At 35.9% G+C, this 24,674-nt stretch overlaps 1 long non-coding RNA gene across 1 annotated transcript in view; it reads right to left on the bottom strand.

The window, feature by feature from the left end:
• Window positions 1–236: 236 nt before the first annotated feature.
• The window catches only part of LOC125754064 (uncharacterized), a 121,569-nt gene continuing 97,131 nt past the window's right edge, over window positions 237–24,674 (bottom strand). The window contains exons 5-6 of the long non-coding RNA XR_007407355.1: window positions 9,892–10,062; window positions 237–3,957 (exon numbers count right to left, since the gene is read on the bottom strand). This is a non-coding gene — a long non-coding RNA (uncharacterized LOC125754064). The remainder of the gene's footprint in view (window positions 3,958–9,891; window positions 10,063–24,674) is intronic.

The raw sequence follows: 24,674 nt of genomic DNA on the forward strand, positions 1-24,674 counted from the left end.
CAGATTTCTTGGAGACGTGGTGTGGTACCTTGGTCAGAGTGTGGGATTTGGATTTAGTCAGATGTAGGTTCAAATTAATGGATTACTGGCCATGTAATGTTAGAGAAATTACTTAATTTTTCCTCATTTGTAAAATGAGATGAATAAAACCTACAAACATCTTTTTTAGAATAAAATTTATTTTTTGGAGCAGTTTTATATTTATAGAGAAATTACAAAGACAGTACAGAGTTCCCATATAACCTAAAACTAATTTTTTAAAAAAGATTTTATTTATTTATCCATGAGAGACACAAATAGAGAGGCAGAGACACAGGCCGAGGGAGAAGCAGGGGAGCCTGACACGAGACTTGATCCCAGGACCCTGGGGTTACACCCTGAGCTGAAGGCAGACGCTCAACCAGCTGAGCCACCCAGGCGTCCCCCCATATAACCTAAGACTAAGTTCCCCTGTTATTAACATCTTACATTAGTGTGGTACATTTGTCACAATTAATGAATCAATACTGGTATATTATTATTAACTAAAGTCTACACTTTATTCAGATTTCCTTAGTTGGAATCCAATGTCCTTTTTCTGTCCCAGGATCCCATCCAGGATATACCATTACATCTAGTCTTCATATTTCCTTAGGTTCCTTTTGACTGTGACAGCATCTCAGACTTTCCTTGTTTGTTATGACCTTGACAGTTTTGAGATATACTGATCAGACATTATTCTGTAGGGTGTCCTTCTCTTAAAATTTATCTGATGGCCTTCTTAGAACTGTGTTTGTTTGTTTTTAAGAAAGAAGATGACAGTGGTAAAGTGCCAATTTCATCACATCATCTCAAGGGTACATACTAACAACAAGACTTAATCACTGTTGATGTTAACTTTGATTACCTGGCTGAGAAACTCAGATTTTAAACAAGATTATGGCAAGTAATATATGTGAAAACATACCTATACAGTGCCTGAAACAGAGGAGGTACTCAGCGATCCTTGATTTTCTTTTCTCAACACTTGTATTAAGTTGGTATGATTTTTTTTGTTCAGTTAATATATTTTGACTTTGCTACAACAACGTACATTACAATGAAGTTTTCAGGATGAACTGGGTCTTTAAAGTGGAGGGCTTACTTTAAATGAAGTACTAAATAGACATTGTTAGAAGAAAGTCTTACTTATTACAAGGGCAGTTCAAAGGCACTAACCCTGAATATTACAACAATGCTCCAATATAATGTGGTTAACTATCTACTCTCAAAGTAGACATCACCCATGAGCTACATTACAAACAGGTATTGCCTTCCTTATTTCCACCCACCAGTTAATCAATTTTTCAGGATCTACAACCTAATAGAAAGAAATATCAGGCAAAGAATTTAAATTTCTGGGTTCTCTTCTTAGTTCTTTCAGCACATTTCTGCTTGGATTCTAAAAAAAAGTAACATGTTTTTCTCTTGACCTACCTAGGCTTATCATTTATTTATTCACCTGAATTTGAGTAGTTACCATAAACTGATTTTCACCTTTGTTGATCTTGTTCTCTGGCCACAGAACCTGAGCATATGTACTCTGGCCTTTCACTCCATAACTATCATCATGCCTATCATCGTTGTACAATGTCTATTTGCTCAGCTAGACCATGAGTTCCTTAGGAGGAGGGACCAACTCTTGTTTATGATGTATCCCCAGCAACTAGCACATGGCTGGCACACATTAGTATTATAATACTTTTTGAATAGGTCAACGAATTAATTTTACTAATTCACTAGTAATTAGAATTTACTTTCATATTTATTTTTAATTTAATTTCTCAGAGCTGTAAGATGGGTAAGCAGGCTCATGGAGGTTAAACGATTTTCCCAAAGTTATACCAGTCTGGCTTGGTGCCAGGACTTGATAAGGCCTCTTTTGATTTTTGTATCCAGTGTCTTTCACTAGAAAACGATGCTTCTAATCAAGACATTATGCCAGACAATGTGAGGTGTATAAAGATATATAATCATAACTACTTCCATGGGTCAAAGCATAAATTAATGTATTTTGAAAATACTATTTTTAAAAAAGGTGTTATGGAAGTATAAGACATATTAATACTGAGTGTTGGAAAGGCATTATTGATATAAAATAACTATATATATATATGTATATATATTTTAAAAAGTCTTCAACCGATCTCTCTCAAAGGGTATGCTTAATGTATGAAGAGAGCTTAGAGATTTACAGTTAGAGCCCAGGCCTGGCTTGTGAGCTGGGAACTGATTGTCTTTCCATGTAGCTCCATTGGATGAGTTCCTCTGATGTCCCCTCCAGCCCCAGTGCAGCTGGCTTTGAAAAATTCCAGGAATTTCGTAATAAAGCAATAGGAAGTTAGACAATCATTGTGATTTATTTCATTTGAAGGACTTCAATTATTTTTAAATTTTTAAGTGAGTGTTTGGAATAACATATGTTGATGCTCACAGGCTATTAAATAAGCATGAGTTACTTAGCTGAAAAATAATGCAACCTTGATTCTACATTGCTCCCTTTTTAATTCTGACAACTCTCATGCTTTCTTCTCTCAAGGGCATTACTCCTCGGATACCCAAAAAATTGGGCAGTTGGTTCCATTTGCCTCTTTTCAAGTTGGGCTTATTCAGAGGAGAGTGACTGCGTCTGGCTCTTTAGACTGTATTAAATGTGAAATTGCCAGGTCAGCCTGGTTTGCAAACATCACTGTTTTCTCCCTTCAGGTCTTTCTCAATTAATTGTAATTCTTCAGCTACCTTGGATCAGGCCACTCACATAATATGGAATGTTTGTTAATGGCAGTAAGCACTTTAGCTATTGATGCCTGAGTAGGATCACAGTTTGGGATTCATCGTATTAACTGGTTATTAAAGAAGTACAGTATTTTGCTTTTGAGAGGTTTCTTTAAAGTCGGTAGTATGCCATTTGCTATTCCATTTATTAAAGTTTAGGAATGTACTTAAGGATCAAAAAGAATGGAAAATAGACTATTTTTCTATCTGGATGCATGATTGTCCTCTTGGGTTATCTATAAATCATTTATCTGTTGGAAGATCTAAAAATAATAACAAAAGGGCTGTTAGGAAACACTTTGCAAAGAGACATAAAACCATATTTGATTTTTTTTAAATTAAAAGTATCTTTTGGCACCTGGGAAGGTAGTAGGTTGGTCCCAGTTATGGTGACTTAACTTCAAAAAGTCATTCCTTGTGAAACTCAAGCTGCCATTTGTCATAGAAACAATACTATGATACAGTTACCTTTCTGAAACTTTGCACTGCATTCTTATCTATCTGCACTGCACTTCAGGAAGTAGACAAACATTTATTATCCTAGATAAAAATCCCAACAGATAAATAATTTAGCTGTTTGCCTCCAATAAACAGTTTTAATTCATTCAATGGGTTATTCAAGTTTGCCAAGTAATCAGAGAACCTCCTGATTTTTGTCATATGCTTTGGAAAGTATTTCAATAGACAGTGGATTTACTCTTCCAACTTCAATTTTTCTTAGGCATTTCCAATGATAAATATTTTATTTAACTGATTTCATATGAAACAGTTTTGAAGTGGAGATTGTGAAGTTTAAAAAGAAAATAGATGTTGGAGTAAGATGGTACCTTTTATGAGGAGCAGAAAGACTGCCCATAAAGGTCCAATCTTGACACTAATTCTGCATCACACAATTCTGCATCACACAATTTGACCATTAGCTCTAAAAGATCTCCCTCTATATAAACAAGATGGAATTTATTTCACATAATCTCACCCCAGTTGCATTAAGTTTAAAATGTTGATTTATTTGGTTGGACTACTGACAAGTGTAGACTGAGCTGACCATAAAACTATATTTAGATCTAATTCTTTGAAGGGTCAAAGGATGACAATTTATCCACTTAGTCTTGTAGGAATTAATTTTTCGATTTGACTATTCATAGCATCATTAATGAAGAAAAGCTGCAAGAGAAAACAGACCATTTTCAGGAATGTGATTCAGAACATTAACACCTTAATTTACATAAAATTAGTTACATACTGCTGCAGTAATTTAATTTGTTTGACCAGTACTTTGCAACTGTGAAAAATAGATTCAGAAAGGCCAGACAACGAGTTCTACATATTTTCTCCAAATGACTAGTCTCAGAATCATATGAAACAGAGAGAATTAATTACAAGACAATTCAGAATACCGTAGTGGCAGCTTTGAAATGCACAGATTAGAAATACATTCTTCTTCTTTTTTTTCCTCTTTCAAAAATCTTCATAAAATGCCTGCTTCATGCCTGAAATAACTTCCATATTTTCCCCAGGTTTCATTACAGTTGCATAAGTAAAAATAATAAAACTGAAATTGTATGATATGCATGGTTGCCAGATAAAAACCTGAATCAATCTGGGTTTACCAACAGTAATGTTACTGAGTATAACCACAAGCATAAGTAAGGCCCCAAATAGATACACTAATCTCATAGGTGTTAACCTGTTAAAATTCAAAACTTAACTATTCTTATTTCTTCAGAAGCCAATTATAATTAATTTGAACTTTAAATAATTAGATGATTGCCCTTAAAATTAGTCATGTGTGAAAATAACAAAGTCCTTCTTTTCCTATATTTGTGTTTTTCCTACTTCCTTACGTGTCAAATATATTTTGTACTTTAAAATATCTCCTTATAATTCAAAACTTTTTTTACTATCATTTTCAGCGAAGGCTGAACTCAACACTTCCCTATAACATACTTTACACATAGGTCCTCCCCACGATTCTGCAGGTAGGCTTTTCTTAAACCTCTGCTTTATCTTAAGTATCTACTTACAGCCAGGTTTGATTAACTGGGGTAATCTTTTTTTTTTCATATTTCACCCCCAATACTTCTGGGTTCAAAGATAAATTATATGGTTTCAGCTCTGCTTTATATTTTCCATATAATTAGGAAAATAATTTGGTCCTTTTGTCTATCACATGCCTGTCTGCAGTGATAACACTGATAGGGTCAAAGGTAGCTGAGGTGAATGTAGAAGGTAATTGTTATCCAAAGTTTTATACTAACAAAAGTTATTTCTTTTTTAAAAGATGTTTTGAATTGACTAATTGAATTGATTTTTTAAATATATAGGACACTTCTCAGATTATTATTGGTACTCTCTTTGTCAGACAGTTTATAAATCATTTGCAATGCAGGAAAGGATATTTAGTCTTGTCACTCACCTGTCTGTACGAGAATGGTGAGGATTAAGCAGAAAAGAAGTGTAAAACTTTACAAATAATTTTCTCTTTTCTAATATATCTTTTTCTAAATTCTAACTGGATCTAGACTATAAATCAAAGAATGTCTTTTAAGTAACTCTCTAGTCATATTGTCATGCAGATAGCTCTTCCTAGTGACTTTCCAAAATGGAATGCAACATGGTGACGTGCTAGATTTGATTTTGGTTTTGCTATTAGCTAGCTGGGTGACCTTGGGTAAGTTCACTAATAAAATTTCTGAGTCCTGGTTTCCTCATGGGTGAAATGAGGGTTTTAGACTTGATGGTCTGTAGGATCTCTTCTGGTTCACTAAATTCAGCAATTGATACAATACTTTTATTTGTCTGTTTGTTTGGTACATTTAATTTTTCCTAAAGGATGGCGAAGCTGAATGTAGACACGATTGTGGACATGGCTGTGGTAGAAGGGCAGTAGCATTTTAAAAGGTAAGTTTCAAAAAATAAGGTAGAGTCACAAATGAACATAAAGACACACTGGCAGTTGCCTTTGCTATATTTTTCCCAATCAATTTTTGACTTTGGTCTTCTTTCCAGTGGAATCCCAAGATAAGAAGAGGGCTACAGAAGACATTTAGTACCAAAATCCACTTTTTCCAGATCTATGTTTTGATAGTGTAAACTTGCCCCAAGACTATAGAGCAAGACAAATCATGTACTGTCTTTTGAATTCAGTGGCCTTATATTATAATATCCTGCCTTCCTCTAAAGTAGTGATAATGATGATAATAATAATGGCCACGATAGTCGTAAAACATCGGATTCCTAAAATACAGATATAATGGCCATTCCTGTTCATTTATTTATATCATCATATTATTTTTACTACTTAGAAGGTTCCTTCCCAGAAATAGTACATGCCTCCCAATAAAGTTTGCTTCAAAATAAACCAAACTTCAGGAGAATCAAAATCAATGAAGATAACTTAAAAAGTAGAAGATAGTTTCTACTAATCAGCTCTCTGGTCTAGTCCGCAGTATTCCACAAGCGCTGGAAAACTTCCTAATCTAGTCATTTGTCAGCGTGTAGGTCAAATGATTTGCTGAATCTCACTTTCATCGATCAGATGCCATTTAGGGAGCATGCGCCAAACATTGCTGATCAAATGATAGCTTCTACTTGAATAATACATAGTTTCTAGTCCAAGCTGTAATACACGGACGCACACACACACTCTCTCTCACTTTCTGAAAGCTTGTCAAACCTATAATGGAGTAGATAACCGAATAAAAGAGCAAACTTCCATCGTAGCACAAGATAGTAACATGGAGAAACTAAACTGTTAAATCAAATCCGTGAAATTCATTTTCTTTGTACAGCATTAAAATATATTCCATAAAATGGCAGAGCAATCCAATAAAAGAACAGGCTCTGAAAAGAGTAATTTGTGTGCAACAAGGTTATACATTTAATAGAGTTCTCCTGTAGTTTTGATCACATTTAGAATTCTATTGCTTTTTGTTAAATTTTCTTAGATTTTTTCAAACTTTTCATCATTTCTTTGAAATATATGAACCTTTTAATGTATAGATAATTTATTCAGCACCTACATTTAAATGCTCCGTAGGCGTAATTTTTCTATTAAGTCTCCTTCTACAGCGGCTTTCACTTTGTCTCAAATAGATTACTCATTGTCAACAAATTATAACAGGACTGATCTGTTAGAGTATCAATTCTTAGGTTCATTTCAATATTTTAACTATTTGCATAATAGTTTCGCAGGAAGTGAAGCTTCTGTGACTCATTGTTTCAGGAAAATTGTCGAATACATTTAATATTATTAATTGTTACATCCGCAATAAAGCAGAAAATGATTTCTTATAATATGACCTTATGAATATGAACATGAGGCTGTTTATGCTCCTGTATTGTTATTTTTCACAGAAAATATTTAAGCAAATTAAGGGTAATTAAGTATGAATGAAGATAGTTATGTTATTTTTCAAAATGAAACAGACTTTCAAGTTGCTCTCAAAACACAAGCAACTTTATTTTTCCAATCCCTTTTTTCTATATTTACTAATATTACCAATTATGAAGATTTACTTTACCTGGAGTAATATTTTGCTTACAAAAATACATAAATATATTTGATACTATGTTAGAAAATATAATTTTATCTTAATATGAACTACATGAAAAGTTGGTCTTCTTTAAGCCTATAGTAAGTTATTACTTGATAAAGAAAATATTTTTCCATGTAAGGACATAGTGCCTATAACAAGAAATGGGTTCTTTTTAAGCACTCTAATTTGACTGAAAACTACAAAGAGAATATTTTCCTCTTGCACATTTTCTGCATATTTTTCCCTCTTTTAAGTGTATATTGGGCTGTTTCCAATTGAATTAAACTGTGGCATGGAAGTTATCAATCAAATGTAATTATTTTGGGCAAAACAATATCACACATTAAATTAACATGTGCAACAGGGGAAAGTGTCAGAACATATCAGTTATTCCAGCTCATCTCTTATTGAAGCAATAAAATTCTAGGAACATTGCTTTGGGCTTCCTGGCCCTTTCTCCTCAGGTTTGCTTACCTCAATGGCTACCTTTGTGTGTTTTCTACACAGGATGCAGAAATGGGATTCAGAACAAAACTGCCTCTAACGTCAATGGTACCTTTCTTCCTGGCATTACTAGGAACCTTTAATTTCACTTTAGGTGGCACAAACTGTTATTTTATGTGTACAACTTTGGCAGATCGTGATCCAGAAAGCAAAGCATGATTTTGAAATTTCCTGCAAACCATTTCCTCATCCCTCATCCTTCTCAACCTCATACATCCCATGTGTGGCAAGACTCTAGCTGCCCAGGCTTCTGCTGTGACATCCGATGGAGATCTGAGTTTTTCCCTGGCACCCTAATCACACAAATCCATCCTGTCTTTCATTCTTTGAAAGTCTTTTCTCTTGCAGAATTTTGCTGCGCATGTAAAAAGTAAAACGAAACAAAGCAATGAAAACAAAAAAAACTGCAGAATATAACTGTGACTAAAGCCTGCACCTTCATGCATTCAGGGATAGCAGCACATGCCAAACTAAGCAGGGAGTTAGAGTGGAGATATCAAGTGCATGGTACTCTCCATCCCTACACATCTAAACATGGGAAGCGATCTTACCATTCCTTTTATTAAGTTTACTTGAGGCTCCAGATGCCCTTCTAAAACAACATTCCAAGAAGCTACTTCCAAATTGTTTGAATTGACTCATAAATTGAAAACAATTTTTCTGAGTTAATGTTGATCACAGCCATGTGTTATGTTTACACTTTAACAAGAGGCTTCTGATGGCAATGATTAAATCCAAATGAATGGATAGGAATGCTAAGCACGAAGAAAAACTGACATTCCCAGAAGAGTTTAGGGAGAGCTTCTTAGTCGAGCTATGCCAATTATATGAAATGCTAAAATAATAATTCTTCTGTGTGAGATTTTACAAGTAATTTATCTAAATAATATAGTCATTCCTTCTACTGTGCTCTTATGCAATATGCATTCCTCTAGGATACCCTTTTTTACATTGTGTTATAGTTACCTGTTCCCATCTTTTTTCCTTTTTCATTGATGGATTCTGTGCAACTTGGATATAAAATCCGTGGTTGTCACCTTGTAATACTCATCTTGGTATCCTCAGCCCACGACTTGGCATATTATAGTTGATCACATAGAATTGAATTTAGTTGAATAAAGTAGCCTTATGCAACATAATGGCTGGAAGGGATCTCACATACCATCCAAATTCTCCATCTCACTTTACTGATGATAGGAAATAAAAGGACTCACAAAACTGGCTTGATGTCAGTGCCTGCTAATGGCCTGATTATAAACTTTTCAGGGAGGACTTCATGATCCGATTCCATTTGGCTCCTCAGTATTACCTACTCCCACTCCCAACTCCACTCACCCTGACCCTGGTTACACTGACCTTATCTCTGTTTCTAATACATGCTTAACTATTTCCCAGTCCCAAGTCTTTGGGGTCTTTGTATCTTCCTAGAAGGCTTCTCCTGCCACTCTTCACCTGTGTCAATCCTACTAGCCCCTCAGGACTCAGCTTAATATTCATTTCCTCCAAATGGCGTTTCCCTGAAGCCTCAGTCCAAATTTGGTTTCCCAACACATCCCTCAAGTTAGTCTTTCTTTAAAACACCCCATTCTTGTTCTTCACAATTCTCATTTTTCAACTCTATAGGTAATGTCTATTACCATGATTAGATTATATGCTACATAAAATCAAGGATATTTCTTTTCCATCATTGTATTCCCAGCATTTATTTCAGTGCCTGATGTTTAATACGTACCCATTAAATTTTGTTGAAAAATTAGAGTAGCAAGTTAATGTCAGAATGACAGCTTGAAGCCAAGATATCTATTCTTACCCATTCTTACCCCATAATGATGGCCTTCCATGAAAACCTATAAATGTAAGCTGTATTAGTGAGTTCCATCATGAAGGAAGGGTGGTTTTAAATTTCACTACCTGTAGTGTACACTTTTGTTCAGATTTTTTAACCTTGATTTAGTGCTTAAAATAGTTCTTTTTGAGAAGCCTTTGGAAGTTTATTTTATGAGAATTTATATCAGGAGTTAAATTTAGGCAAGTCTTAATCTTAAGTTCTTCTTACCCACACAGTGTGAAAAGTCCTCCATGACTACAAAAGTAGTAAGCCCACCCTGTACACAGCATGACAACATGTTATAAAGTTAATAGAGAAATTAAGTCTCAACTCCATTACTTCCTTGCTTTCTGATGCTGGATAAGTTTCTTAAATACTTCCACAGCTCGATCTTCTTACCTGTAGAACAGAGGCCAATGTTAGGGTTAACCTGCGGATCCCTGGGTGGCTCAGCGGTTTTGTGCCTGCCTTTGGCCCAAGGCGTGATCCTGGAGTCCTGGGATCAACTCCCATGTCAGGCTCCCTGCATGGAGCCTGCTTCTCCCTCTGCCTGTGTCTTTGCGTCTCTCTCTATCTCTCTCTCTATGTCTCTCATGCATAAATTAATAAAATCTTAAAAAAAAAGAGTGATAGTTCTTAACCCTTATTCAGCTTCTCACTTCTTTATTCTACCTGAAATATAGAACAAGATTTGTCTCACTAAGCATGTGTTGATGAAGAAATAACTTAGGATGGCCCATATGGAATAGGAAATGATCAATGCATTCTGGTTGCTATTTCTAGTAGTATTATTTTGAATTCTCTATCTCTACCATCTATATATCATACCAATGACAGTGTCTGATACAAGGTAGGCCCCACTAAATGGTGGTATGATGCACTGGAATGCTTTTGCTAAATAAATTGCCCCATAAAAGTTCAATGCATTTTCTTTAATAAACCCAATCCTACAAGGTAAACAACCGGATGCTCCAACTATGGAGGCTGGCTCTGACACAGTATATTTGAAGACTGCTGGTAATTATTCTCTTTAATTTTCCTAATTCTACTCTAATTCAGTATCATAACAAACAAAATAGACGAACATAAGAGGGGGAAAAGAGGAGGCAAACCAAGAAACAGACTCTTAATTATAGAGAACAAATGGAGGATTGCTGGAGGGAAGTGGGCAGGGGGATGGGTTAAATAGGTGATGGGTATCGAGGAGGGCACACATGTTGGGCACTGGCTATTGTCTATAGGTGAAGAATCACTAAATTCTACACCTGAAACTAATATGACACCACATGTTAACTAACTGGAATTTAATAAAAACTTGAAGGAAAAAATAAAATGAATAGAAGGAACTTTGGATTAAAGATTTTTCTGAAAGATTTTTTTTAAAAAATCTGATTCATATATCAGCATAGCACAGTTCAATGCTGATGGGGTTCAGGGCAGGGCATCCCAAAATATGTCACGTTGGCATATTGATTATTTTGAATTAAAGTTACTTAAGAAACAGCCAGTTCAAGAGGAACACTCTGACCTTTCTCTGTCTGCCTGAAATTAGGAAATAAATTCTCCATTTGAAGGGTGCCCTCCCTACACCAGGAGGGTGAAAGACATCCTTATGATCACACATAGGGAAGTGAGGGCCAAGAAGCTTCACAAAGAAACCTTGTTACCTCATTATTTTGCTACATCAAGCTCAAACATGTCTTGTCAACTCTTCACAACTTTTTTATCCTTGTCTAAAAGGTATAAAAGCAATCCATGGCCCAATCCTTTGCTGTTCTTCTGTTGGAGAGGATGGCCTTGGAGATGGTGCCTAAGATCTGCTGCATCTGCAGGTTTGTTGGCTGTGTTCACTGGTCAAGACTGTAGACCAGTTTGAATCTGATTATGGCAATTATGAGGCACACCTTCAGATGAAGGGTGACCAGGAGATGGTATCTGACTGCACCAGCTCTTCCTTTGACAAGTAATTGCGATGATGAATCCAGAGGACAGCTGGGTCTCCGAGTGGCAGTGAGTCAGTATCTTTAAGCCTGATGTGTATGGAGAGTCAGTCACTAGTTGCCTACCCCAAGGAATCGTGAAAGAGCTGAAAAGTGGAGCACAGTGCATGGCTGCTGGCATCTTTGCTCCCCACCTCCTGCATCCGCTTATTTTTTGTTATGGAACTAAATGGGAAGAACTTCAAATACTCCCCACCTTCCAATTCTGAGACTCAGCAGACCATTGGGAGAGCACAGTGTGTCCCTGAACCATCTTACTTTGGACTATGGGTGGGGGTGCGGGTGGTTTGGGTTGGTGGATTAACAGAGACTGAATTGTATGGTGGGTAGGAGACCAGGTCTGTGCCCTGACCCATGGGTGGGACTCTGGGTCGAATGCCAATCAATGTGAACCCCTAGGAAAGTTCTTAAGCCCATAGGGAAAAAAAGTATAAAAGCTGTCTGCTTTGGTCAGTTCTTTGAATTTTGTATCTCTATGAGCACATAGAAGAGTAAAATTTATTTTTATCTGCTGTTAAAAAAATAAATAGGGATGTAATCAAATCTCTTTCACAGTACTTGTTTCAAAATATGGACAAATACACATATACTTTAATAAATAAGAACTGTATGAATCAATATGTGCTGGTCATATACACAAAACAGAAAAGTTGGGAATTTTTTAACATTATACATATGCATACTGACAAAAGGAAGCAATTTTGTAGTTTCCAAGATGTTTTCAGGGGATCTCCCCACCCCTGGCACCCTATTTATTTTTATCACTCTAGAGGATTCTTATTTGTAATTTGTTACTTTATTATTTCAAGACTTATTGTAGCATCTTGGTAGAGGATTTGTTATGATTTCTTAAGGGTACTGGCATACTAGTTCCTAAGTTTAAGTATGCCATTTTCCAGAGTTAGGTATAAATTATAAAAATTTGAAGCTATTAAATATGATACATTATATATTTTGGTTGTCATTATCAAAATATTATAATTGTATTTTATATGGTAGATGCCAAATGATACTCATTCTTGTTAGGTAAACATCATGAATCTGAAAAAAACGTATGTGGCCTACACACATCAGTTTCACAGAGGATAGGTGGTGTCACTAAGTTGTTAAGAGCACAGGCATTGACATCAAAACTCTATTTCCTCATCTGTAAAATGGAGATAATGAATAGTGACTGTTTGATGGAACTGATGTGAAGATTCGATGAAATAATGCATGAGAAGCATTTAGCATACTTCTTGGCTTATTTTAACACAAAGTAAATGTTAACTTCACAATCCTGCCTGGGGGACGTGAGGGGGTGTGAAATACATTTTGTGGTGTAAAGTATAATAAGTGCTGTAAAATCCAAGAGCAGAGACATGAGGAGGGGACATCACTTCTTTCCAAATCCATCTGTGAATATTTGTGTAAGAGAGAAGATTCCCAGGTAATGGAGTGGGCTTGGTCAACTAAAAGGTCAGGAGGCTCAAAACCTGGCAGAAGGTTGGAATAGGGATTGGGAGGAAAGATTGCACATTATAAAAAATGTGCCATGGGATTTGATGCTTATGAAGTGCAAATACTCCCTTGTTATAAGTTATCAGTGGCTGCTGTTGATTTGAAATTTAGTGACAAGCCAAGATGTTGCTACAGTCAGATCTTGATCTACAGAGGCAATGGGTCCAACTTCTGGAGAATGTTTTTTTCCTAACTGGCAGTAATTTAAGCAGTGTGAAAACCTGTGCAAATGCTCTTTTTGGTCATTATACTTCCGTGCATCATCGATAATATATCTGGAGCTGGTAACACATTAGCCCTGTTAAATTTATTTGTTTTTCACAAATCATTTTTGAAAATGTCCACACTTTATCAAGGCAGCTCCTTAAATCTAATATATTTATCATATGGAGTTTTATTTATTAAATTTTATTTGCTGTCAAGAGAGGCAGACATGAATACAAGGTTTAAAAAGATGTCTATTGATGTGAGAAAAAAAAAAAAAGTAAGTCCTGAGGTGGAAGCTCAGTGAGTTGGAGAAATGTACGCATCCCCCACATTTAATCTTCACATGACAAAATGCATTATGGTCAAAATAGGATCGTCTCTAAATCAAAGCTTCCTAACATTCTAAAACCTGCATCATATAAGCCTATGCTTTCAGTTAGGCTATTTTTTTTTCTTCCTATGAGCAACCATTTTGTCATAAATGCTACTAGGTCATTGTAAGCCTCTTCTTTCTTACAACACTCTTTTATATGTGGTTATTTCAGATACATTAAAGCCAATTATAATTACCTTGGCTATCTAAAACAACACCTCCTTATGCAAGGAGGATGTGATATACGGGGTGCAACATATACTGGTGTCAAAAGCAAGTTATTTTCATCAGACAATTATAGTTGTCTTTGACATCAGGCCTACATTTCCCACCAATTAGTACAAACTGCAGGGTGCAACGCTAGAATTCTGCAGTGCTAGCAGCTAGTGGTACTGAGTGGAATTTAGGACATTTAAATACTGTAGGGTCCAATAAATATTCTGCTTTCACTTCAATTGGTTCAAATCAATAGCCTGTGTTGTCTGCACATCATTTTTCTTCAGCAAGAAAGTCTTTATGGATTTTATTTTTTGTTGGGGTATTAATTCTTCTTGTCAATAAAGTGCTTAATTTTCATTTTCACTCTGTGTCTCTCACTGAACTATTCATCAGGCCAACCTCACCACTGCTAGTGGGGATAGTGGTGGAGGTCACTAGAGGACTTGTGTAGGAAAGAAGTGCTCAGGAGTGAAAAATAAAACTGGCTGCTGCTTCTTCCACTTCTTCTTGCACCCTGATTAATTGTATAATTATTTGCTATCCTTTAAAATCATTCAATTGCTGCAGTATAACAGTGTAAACAAGTGAACTAAAATGGTGTTGGTTGCATTTTTAAGGACTTTATTTCTCATTTGAGAAATATATTGATGAAAATATATGTGACTCTATGATACCAGGACCGAGGGATAAAAACTGGATATATAGAAGACCAATCAGTTATTTTTCCTATTTCACACCTAGAAGCTAGCCTAGATCACTTTTATTCATGAAGTTGAACAAACTGATCAGCCATTCTGGTGGTCTCTAAAATAATATTTGCGCCCCATCAGTTTCCAGCCCAATGTTAGATATTATTACAGGAATAGTATATGACAGGTCTCTGCCTTCAAGTTGTTTAATCTCAGATGCAATTGTCTTGGTTGATGTCACTTATGAGACAAGTATTTTTTTTTAACTTTCAGGATTTTAAGTATTATATAGTCAGCTATTTTATTTTAGATTTGTTTCTAGAGTTCAAGTATTGTCATGTAAGCTGAGTCTCTTGGGACTTTTGTAAAAAACTATGTAAAAGAAAGGGATAAAGCCACTTGCCTCCTTTCAGTTGGGATCTAATTCCCCTTCCCAAATACTAAGTATATGGACTCTCCAAAATTATTCTTTAAAAAAATAAATGTAATTTAAAAACTCAATAGGAGAGAATATCATTAGGTGGCATTTTAATGCATGAACAGTATGATCTGTAGCAGTCATCAAAGATTATAGGTGGGGCACAGAGCCCCTGTGGAGTGAGGGAGAAAGGTCCTGCTGAGCTATCCAACCAGTAAGAGTCCAATGCAGACTCAGACAGTTCATCTCTCCTTCTCAAAGGCTTAGAGACCACCTTCATACTTCTTGAGCTCCTTCTGCTCTTTTTCCTCAACAAAGTTTATATGTATATAGAAATGTATGTATGCACTAAAAAGGAGAAATGGAAAGATGCAGTGGGCCGCACACAGTGTACTAGGGATTTCTTCATGTATTCTTTCAAAATTTATTGTTAAGAAGATACTGTGAGTTTGACAAGGTACAGGTGAATCAGAAATGGATCCTGACCTCAAGAATTTATGGTTTAGGGCATCTGAGACAAGCACATAGATATCAGCCATACCATGTGTGATCAGTGCTACAAGAAAGAAAGCAGCAGAGGAAACACTACAAAAGTATTTGGAAGAGAAGAATACTTAAATGGAGAGCCATATAATCAGCAATTCAGTTCCTTCTCTGAGTGGCTTTTGACCTGGGTGTTTCAGTTTTTCTCAACTAAAAAATTGGGGAAAGACACCTGTTTTAAATACGAAATACTGTACATGAGAGTTTCTCTGCATTGGAGTGTTAAGGTATTGTATTTCTAGCAAGTAGGCTACTTTCAGTGGCTGCAAAATATAACTATCTACAGGGAATGCAGCTATAATTGCACAATAACAGTTCTTACAAGTCTATTTTGGGTGAAGTCAACCCAGGCAGGAGGACGTCAGTCCTCTAATTTGTCATGTAATGCATAATAAAAACTACTAGCAGACTAATCTCAGAGACAAAGGCCCTAAACTCATCTTAGATAAACAAGCCAGAGGAACTGTCTCTCTTCTCCTGGAGGCTGGTGTAGGAGGAGACAGGTCTAGTATGTTCAGCTATTTTTTTCTCCCTGGTGTAAGAGGAAGCAAATGCTTTCGTGTGATTCAGACTTCACTTGTTATAATTATTTTCAGCATCATGCAATTCCCCAAACCTACCTGAACACCTAACCAAACACTGCAATAATTAAGAATGAAAAGCATCATAAAATGCAACTTATGCATCTATTACAACCACACTTCACCATGACACATAGTCAAAGAGACCTCTCCGAGTGACAGCTGCCCTGAATGCAGCAGCCTCTGTGAGAGGGGGAAACGCAGGGTCTTCGGAAGCAAACTACGACTGCAACTTTACTACCATTTTAGCTCTTTCTCAAAGTTTCCTTCCCCCAGAATACTTTTAGAGAATTTCATCAGTACAACAGCTTCTTTTCAAGTGGTACTGAGTATATCTTTCCAATGGTGCATGGAGGATATAAGCTCATAACACCCATTAGCATTAATGGGAGTTATCCGCGTAAATCCCTTCACATCGATTAGAGAATAGGCCCCTTTTGATTTTAGAAATCTTTCCTGTGAGGATTTCCCCTGTGTCTAGTATGGGCATATAAATGGCCATTTTATTGTATTAAATATGTATCACATCCATCATTTTTAATGCTGTGCTGTGATGAAGGCTTCTCAGTTCTGGGATCAGTTCAGAAAATATTTAAACTTGGCAAGCTAAACAAGCTTCAGCTAAGAAAGCCTAAGGGCCCCATTCAGAAGAACATTATCTACCATTTATGCTTGATTTAAAAAAAAAAACACAACTGAAATTACTCAGGAAAAAAGTGGGGACAACATTGTTTTTGACTAAATTACAGGCTTTTAATATTCATTAGTGGTGACTTTTCCATTATTCAACCAAGAAAATCAGTACACAAACCAAGAGAGAGAAATACTTCGCTGCCTGAAATTCACAAACTGCTGGTGTTTGTTAACAACAAAATAATAACAACTACACGAGGTCAACTTAGATTGTGACCCAAGGTGGTTGTGTTGAGTGGCCTCTACATAATCATTTCTTTCCCTGATCATGATACTCATGCAGCGATGTAGAGTAAAAATAACTGAAATCTGTATTTATTCCCCATTGGTGTTATATGGGCTGTAACTTTGCTATTGGAGAACGGCTATTCATAAGACTCCTAAAGCAGAGGAAGTAAAACCTGTTTATGCTGCAGATTGCAGGCATAACTGACACACAAAAGTGTTTTAGTTAGCCCTTAGATGACATACTGTCCTAAGTTAACCTCTCTCCCTATCACTCTCCACTGTTTCTACATCCCTCTCTTCACATATTACTGTGATTTGCACAGGAAGTAGCTTTGGAATCTGACCATGTAGGTTTGATCATGCAATATGTTTGACCCTATGCAAGTTACTTAGACTATCTGAACCTCAATTTCATTCCCTGCAAAATGGGAGACTAATACATGTGTTTAAAGATTGTGGTTGGGCTAAAGTGAGATCATGTTAATGAAGCCCTGGTTCACATTCCAGCACAGAGTAGCTGTTCTATCTGTGGTGGACACTGCTATTAAGTGACCATGAGATTGTTATGAAAAGGGTGTGTGACTAAGCTTGAGAACCTGCCGTCCCTGGGTCAGTCCATACTGTGGGTGGGATGTCTGGCCTTACTGCCCATTACACAGAGGACGCATACAAAACATCCCAGGTGTTAATGCCATGAAGCCCACATCCCAACTTTCCAAGTGCACATTTACATTTTACTCTGTACAGAAGGGAATAGAAATACCATCTCTTTAGCATATATCTCTGACCACGTTCTTCTTTGGGATGTATGTCCTTATTTCATACGGCCTTACAATACAGTTGCTGCCTTCCTGAGGATGTGCCAAGAGAAGAAATACCACCTTGGTTTTGTAAGAAGCAAGAAGAGCTTTGGAATGCAGGCATGCATGTCTGGCTCCAGCTTCCTCTATTGGGGAGACACCCCATATGGCCAACACCTGCTGCCTTCATTTACTAGGTAACCTTTCCTACAATAAATAATGATAGGGCTGGACATCGGCGTATTCATGGAAGAGGTTAATGTGTGATTAGAAATACTTGAAGTTAGTGTTTCTGAAATAGGTCTTAGCTTGTTTGTCTTTTCTTTTCCTTCCTTCTATTTTCTTTATGCTCAGAATTCCCTCAGGTGTTTAAGAGAAAGTAGACCTACTGATTCTTCTTCCAGACCCCTTCCAATATTGTCTGATCCCTTGCTGAATTAATTGACTCCCTTTCTAATCAGCTGGTCAAGAAGATATCTTCTTTCTTCTTCCTTTCTTTTTCTTTCCTTTTTTTTTTTTTTTTAGAGAAGTATATTCAATTCACACTTAAACATATTGCAAGCTCTAGCATCATCATGTATTTTAAAAATCTCCCTTGCCCTTTTCAGACCTTTATTCCCTTCAAGGCTTTTACAATGAAAGGAAACTTCCCACCATGTCCAGCAAGTCACACCAGACAGCATTACGTAGTGGAAACTGGGGTGACATTTACAGAAGAGGAATATTAAGAGGACACTTGTGGGTTTATTTGTTAAGATTAATGGGATAGGATTATTAAAGATCTGGTTCTTCCTATGTATACATGTGGGTATGTAAAGATGGGGGGTGTGTGGGTGGCGGGAGAGAGGTGGGATTTAAGAAGACAAAGGCCTAAGGCAATTTATGTTAGGGTTTACAATGGTTTTGCTGCAAGCATGCAGAACTAACTGGGTTTAGATTAAGGCAGTCTAATTAGTGTCATGTCAAACTGGCAGTGATCATAAGACAAGAGAGAGGTCACTCTTGTCATCTTCTTGGTCTTTTGCCCTTAAATATAGAGCTGCATAAAGTACAATCTCCTTCTTGTTAATGGAAGCAGAATATGTATAATCTGCACATGAAATGAAAAGAAAATGTGTAAGGAAATTTCTTTTTCCCATTTCCTCGTCAGGAGCTGTGAATTTTAGTGCGAATTAAAGTAAGGCTAATTCTGCAGTCATCTTCTGACCTGTCAGGGTAGCTGTCACCCTCACGTCTCTCAATGCGGGTCTTTAGCTTCTTCTTGCTGAGTGCAGCCTTTGCCGACTGACAGAAAAATACCGACCATGACAAGAAAAAAGAACATAATGTCCTTTTCACCCATCACTACTCAAAATTGCTCAATCTTTACTGACATATTATTATACATTGTTTCTCTGAAAAAGCACTTGCTTTCTTTTCTATATAAGAAGTACAAAACTTTCAAGAGACAAGAAACTGTTCTTTAGAAAAGATTAAAGCCTGTAATTATTTTAAATTGTCTATTAATATGCAATATGTTGCCCTTTAATATGAATAAGGTGTAGTGAGGCGCTTGAGTCATTAATAGGGCGCCCACTTGTGCTTCTGTAGTTAAGGATCTGTCGCTTCTTTTATTAGGGACCAAAAGGCGCCATGGTGGGATCGGCTGCTGTGTTTTGAGACCACTGTCCCAAGCTTGGGAAAATCTTTAAAAAATTATTGAAGACTAAGTGAAAAACCTCCCGGTTTCTAATAAATCAAGTCAATAAAAAGGGGACTGGAAGTAATATTTGAAGATTTCCCTCAATCTTTTATTTTTCCCTTCTAACGGAAAAAAAGAGGGCACCCCATTCTAAAAATTGGCTACCGGCGTTAGTGAAAGCACAATAAAAATACTACATATAGGAGAGGAAATTAAAGCATCAAGGGGGCTGTGGATATATCAGAAGAGGATGTCGACATACACAACATACACAATGGCAGAAATGAGTCCACCAAATGCAGATTAAAAAAATATCTGTGTGCAGGCTCGTACCCCATTAATGACAAGGCTCTATGCCACCTCGTGTTGCAAGCGTCTCAAACAGTGGGTGAGTTTGGGTATGGCTGTACCTAGGTGCGGTGGAGGTTGGTTTGAGTTGAGGTTTCTGTTGTGGTTGTCAATTCCTTTTCTTTTGATGAGTCCTGGATTCTCGATAATTTTGGACAATTACCTTAGGTCCTAGCAGATTCTTTTTTTGAGAACAATAGAGAGACTAAGTACTTACTATGAATAATTAACCAATAGACACAGGAAACACTTAGAAACACCGGCATTTATTTCAAGAGGCATAAATCTGAACTACATAAATACACTTAGCAGTTGGGCACTCATTTTCTTAATTTGCAGTGGTTTTCTTTTTGGATTATTATCACTATTATTTTTGTTTTCTTTAACTGAGGGAGTATGTATTATTTCATCACATGACATTTCTTTGAAAAATCTTTCTTGTCTAGATGTGGACCTTAATGCATTATGCAAAACCCAGGGATTTAGATTTTTGACACTGCATACACTCACAATATATTCTAAGGGGAGACATTATATGCTAACTTCTTGTGAAATCCTGTAGCAGCTGCTTGGTTAATATAATATGTTGAAAAATATTTATGTAGTTTGTTTTCTTTTCTGTCAACCTTGGTATCTTATGAAATTTTTTTTTTCAAAATGGCCAGTAGCTCAAGTAGTGACTTTAGTTCGACTTAATATTATGCCACATTGACAGATGAAAACTCCTTCTAAAAATGTCATTTGAGTGCTCGACTAATTTGCATTTAGCTCGAAAGCTTTTAGTGCTTTGCACATTCACATTATAAACATTTGGGTGAACATTAATACCCCCGCTAAACAAAAATGCTATTCACTCCAACCATTTCTTCCACTACATAAAAACTATAAACGATTCTCCTACCAAAAAAAAAAAAAAAAATGAATGCAACCCGAAAATCAATTATAGTAACTATTTAGAAATGTAAAGGAAAGGCAGTAAAAAAGTGACAAAAAATCTTTAATTGTAGGGAAAATGTGCATCTTTTTTTCCCCAACATGTGAATAAAATGCATTTCCTTCTTTAACAATCACAGTTACAATAGATCCATGCATCTCACAGGAAAAAATTGACAATTTGATTATGACTTGTACTTTTTGCCGGGGCCATGAAAGTGGTTTATGTTTGAAATGTATCAGCTGGAAAGTACTTATTACTCATAAACGCTCTGCTATTTCACTTTCTGCAAAGTGAGCTGTTAACAGATACAATTTGAGCAGAATAGCCAGAGGAGGCCTTTTGATATGCAGAAGAGCTGACCCGCGTGCTGAGCCTTTAATTGGGTTTTTAATTTTCCAGGCCATCTGACAATATCAAACATGATCCCAGTGCTTGAAATGTTGATTGGAGGCTAAGAAGGATGTACTACAACATGGCATTATGGAGAGAAAAAGGGAAGAACGCAGGTAGAGAGGAAGACACTGAGAGCCAAATCATCTGCCTTGTGATTTTTGCTGGTTTTAGAGAATATTTCCAAACAGTTTAGCATTTCATTTTAAATGATGAACATCTGATTATTTTGTAGTTATGGTGAAGATGTTTGAAAATATTTCTAAATCATATGTCTTAAGCTACTTAGCTAAACGGATCTGCTCAAGTGAGTCGGAATCGGAAAAAAGCATTTTGCAAATTTAGCATGTTTTCTTAGGCAAACCTACCAAAAGTAAAAAAGTGGTTGAGAAAATATTTGATTAATTTGCTATCTTTAGACGTTTTCTTTGAAAAGTGCCTGAACCACGATGCTTCTTTTCCAATTATGAAGTTCTCATTTTTATAAAAATGTATAATGCTAAAATGGTCATTTTATTCAATGTCAAGTAGATGCTCATTTATAGCTATCAAAATGCCTGAGAAGGAGAAGCATAAGATTTATTTTGGCTTTGGACAGCTTATTCAGTAAACATTTTTTTATTTGCTCATTTGTAAGGATAAGGCGAAGAATAAAATCTAATTTATTATTTTATTGGAAGTCGGTATCAGGGTGATGCAGGACTGTGGATTTAAGAAATCTGTAAATCTCTTTAATAAAGGCCTGGGGAATTATTAGTAGGGACAAATGTAAAATGCCTGACAGTTACATTTCTAAAAGAAAAACACAATAATCTCATTAAAGAAATTACTGACAGCGGCTCACAGATATTAATGGTTGAAGTAACAAAGGACATACAATATCAGAGAGTAGATTATCTTTTTCCTTTTTTAGAATTTTGCAATCGATATAACTTATTAAGCATATCAAAATAACAAGGTGCAGTTTTCCACTCAACAATCCTCTTTTGCAGTACTATTAGGCAATTTAGAATAAAAAATATTTTTATTTAATAAATAAATTATAATCCAAATACAAAGAACTGTTAAACCCATTAAAGGAGGAGGTTTATATAAAAATGATACTGAATGCTATAACATAAGAACTATGAGGATGATTGCCCTGAAGCTAACCAAATAATAGCTATAGTCTGGGAGATATATATACACATACATATAATTTTTTATATGTTTATATTGAAAATATTTTGCCCCTTGAAGGCTATCTAGGAAATTATTTACATATGTGTAGTAAATTCACAGTCTTAAATGTTAGAATTTTGGGTTTTTTTTTTTCCTTTTCATGCTCACTTCTTATTAGCTTTAACAAGGAATGAGTGAATTATTCAACATCAAGAATAGTCCAATAAATAAGAAAGAGGGTTTTCTTTTGAAGAAAAGGAAGGCAGTTACAAAATACTACATATACTGTCTCCCTAACAATCTTTGATACCAACACAGTAGGCGATTGGGTTCAGTTTAGGTCTATCTAGCGCTTTTTGAGATTCTCTGTTCAACATGCCAACTTATGCTATGTAATCTGCCGTATTACATCACACTGAATATTACCCACTTAGATCAAAATTAAGAAAGAAGGTTGGTACACTTAATTCTTTAATCTTTCACCTGAGCCTCTTAAACGTTTCAGGGTTCCTAAAGCTGCACACTTCTCTAAGATGTAGTAAATATTCAATTATGTCCATCTTGTACTTGAAAAAAAGGAAGGCACTTACAGACTACTGATCAGAATAATGTTTTCAAATGTGTTAACGCAGCTAAGGAATCTTAAGTCCTAGGCTGAGACTCACTGGGCACACTGCCCGACAAAGACCTCAGAGGTAAGAATCTGAATCCCAGCACACTGGGAATTTAGACAAGCCTCGGATTAGCACTCCTCATGCATTTCTCTACATCAAAACTCAAGAGGAAAGAGTTTAAATTTTATGTGCAACCTTGTTTAAGGGAGGAAAAATAAAGATAAACTCAGGAATACCTTTCCTGGTTTAGGAAGAGGCATCTTATGCCTTAATATTGTAAGAACTTAAAATAGAAAATGCAAATAAAAATACTACTCCACTTCACAAATCCAGAGGTATTTTAGGTCGTGGCAAAGCAAGGTAGTGAGTTTTGCCTAGGATTCTTACTTGCCAAAGTAAAATTCTACTTAAAGGTCTATCTCATTTTTACATTAAAGTCTGTCATATAACTTGGGAAAACAACAGGATTTTAATTTTTCATATCTTACCCTATATTATAAAAACTCAAGTTTTTAATTATTTAATCTGAGTCATGAGTTGTTGGTGCCATAAAAGAGAGCCTGTAAAGTGAAGTAAGAAGAAACATTTTTCTAAAGAGCCAAGCAAGGAAGCAAGAAAGAAAGAAAGGAAAAAAGAAAAGAGATTCTTTTTCCTTTAGGCATATGAAGACATTTGGACAGCTTGTACTTGTATTTATATTGTATTGGTAAAAAAAAAAATTTCTTAGAAACACATATCTTGTTCCTAAATTTTCCTAATTTTAAAATCCTTTCCATGCATCAAAGTTTATTGCAAGGAGCTAAAATGAATTTACAAGGGAAGTTACTGATACACTGAATTGGTATGAGGCTTTGTAAGGCTATTTGGGGGGATCTGGATCAAAAAGACCCTAATAGATTCCAACAAAAATTATTCTACATGTGGCAGAAACTATGTCATAGATCTTATTAAAATAACCTTAAAGTAGTATAGGCATTCCTACTCCTGGTAACCTATGAATGAAAATATGAGGATGGCTCACATATCCCTCAGAATCTTCTGAAGGATTAAGAAGCAGGAAAAGATACAGGAGGACATCAATAATGGTTTGTCCCTGTGTCCACAGTGTCTGGAAGAAAAGATGTAACACTTATGGAGTGAGCACCAACTATGTGCTTTTATGTATGTTTACTCGTTTGATTTTTATAAAGTAGACTTTATTTTTAGAACAGTTGTACAGTCACAGAAGAATTGAGAAATAGGACAGAGAGTCCCCATATACTCTGAACCCAGTTTCTCCCGTTTATTATTAATGTCTACAGTAGTATGGTACATTGGTTGCAATTATTAAACCAATATCGATCCATTGTTCTTAACTAAAGACGCTACTTTATTTGAATTTCCTTGGTTTTTACCTGAGGCCTGTTTTCAGTTCCAGGTTTCCATCCAGGATCCATTTACTTGTCATTTTTCCTTAGGCTTCTCTTGTCTATGACGGTTTCTCAGTCTTTCCTTGTTTTTGATGACCTTGACAGTTTTGAGGAGCATACAGGTCAGGTATTTTGTAGAATGCTCCTCTATTGGATTTTTTCTGATGTTTTTCTATTGATTAGACTGGAGAACCTTGCTAGTTTTAAGATTTTTTTTTAA

Source organism: Canis lupus, chromosome 30, assembly GCF_003254725.2.
Source record: "Canis lupus dingo isolate Sandy chromosome 30, ASM325472v2, whole genome shotgun sequence".
Lineage (NCBI taxonomy): Eukaryota > Metazoa > Chordata > Mammalia > Carnivora > Canidae > Canis > Canis lupus.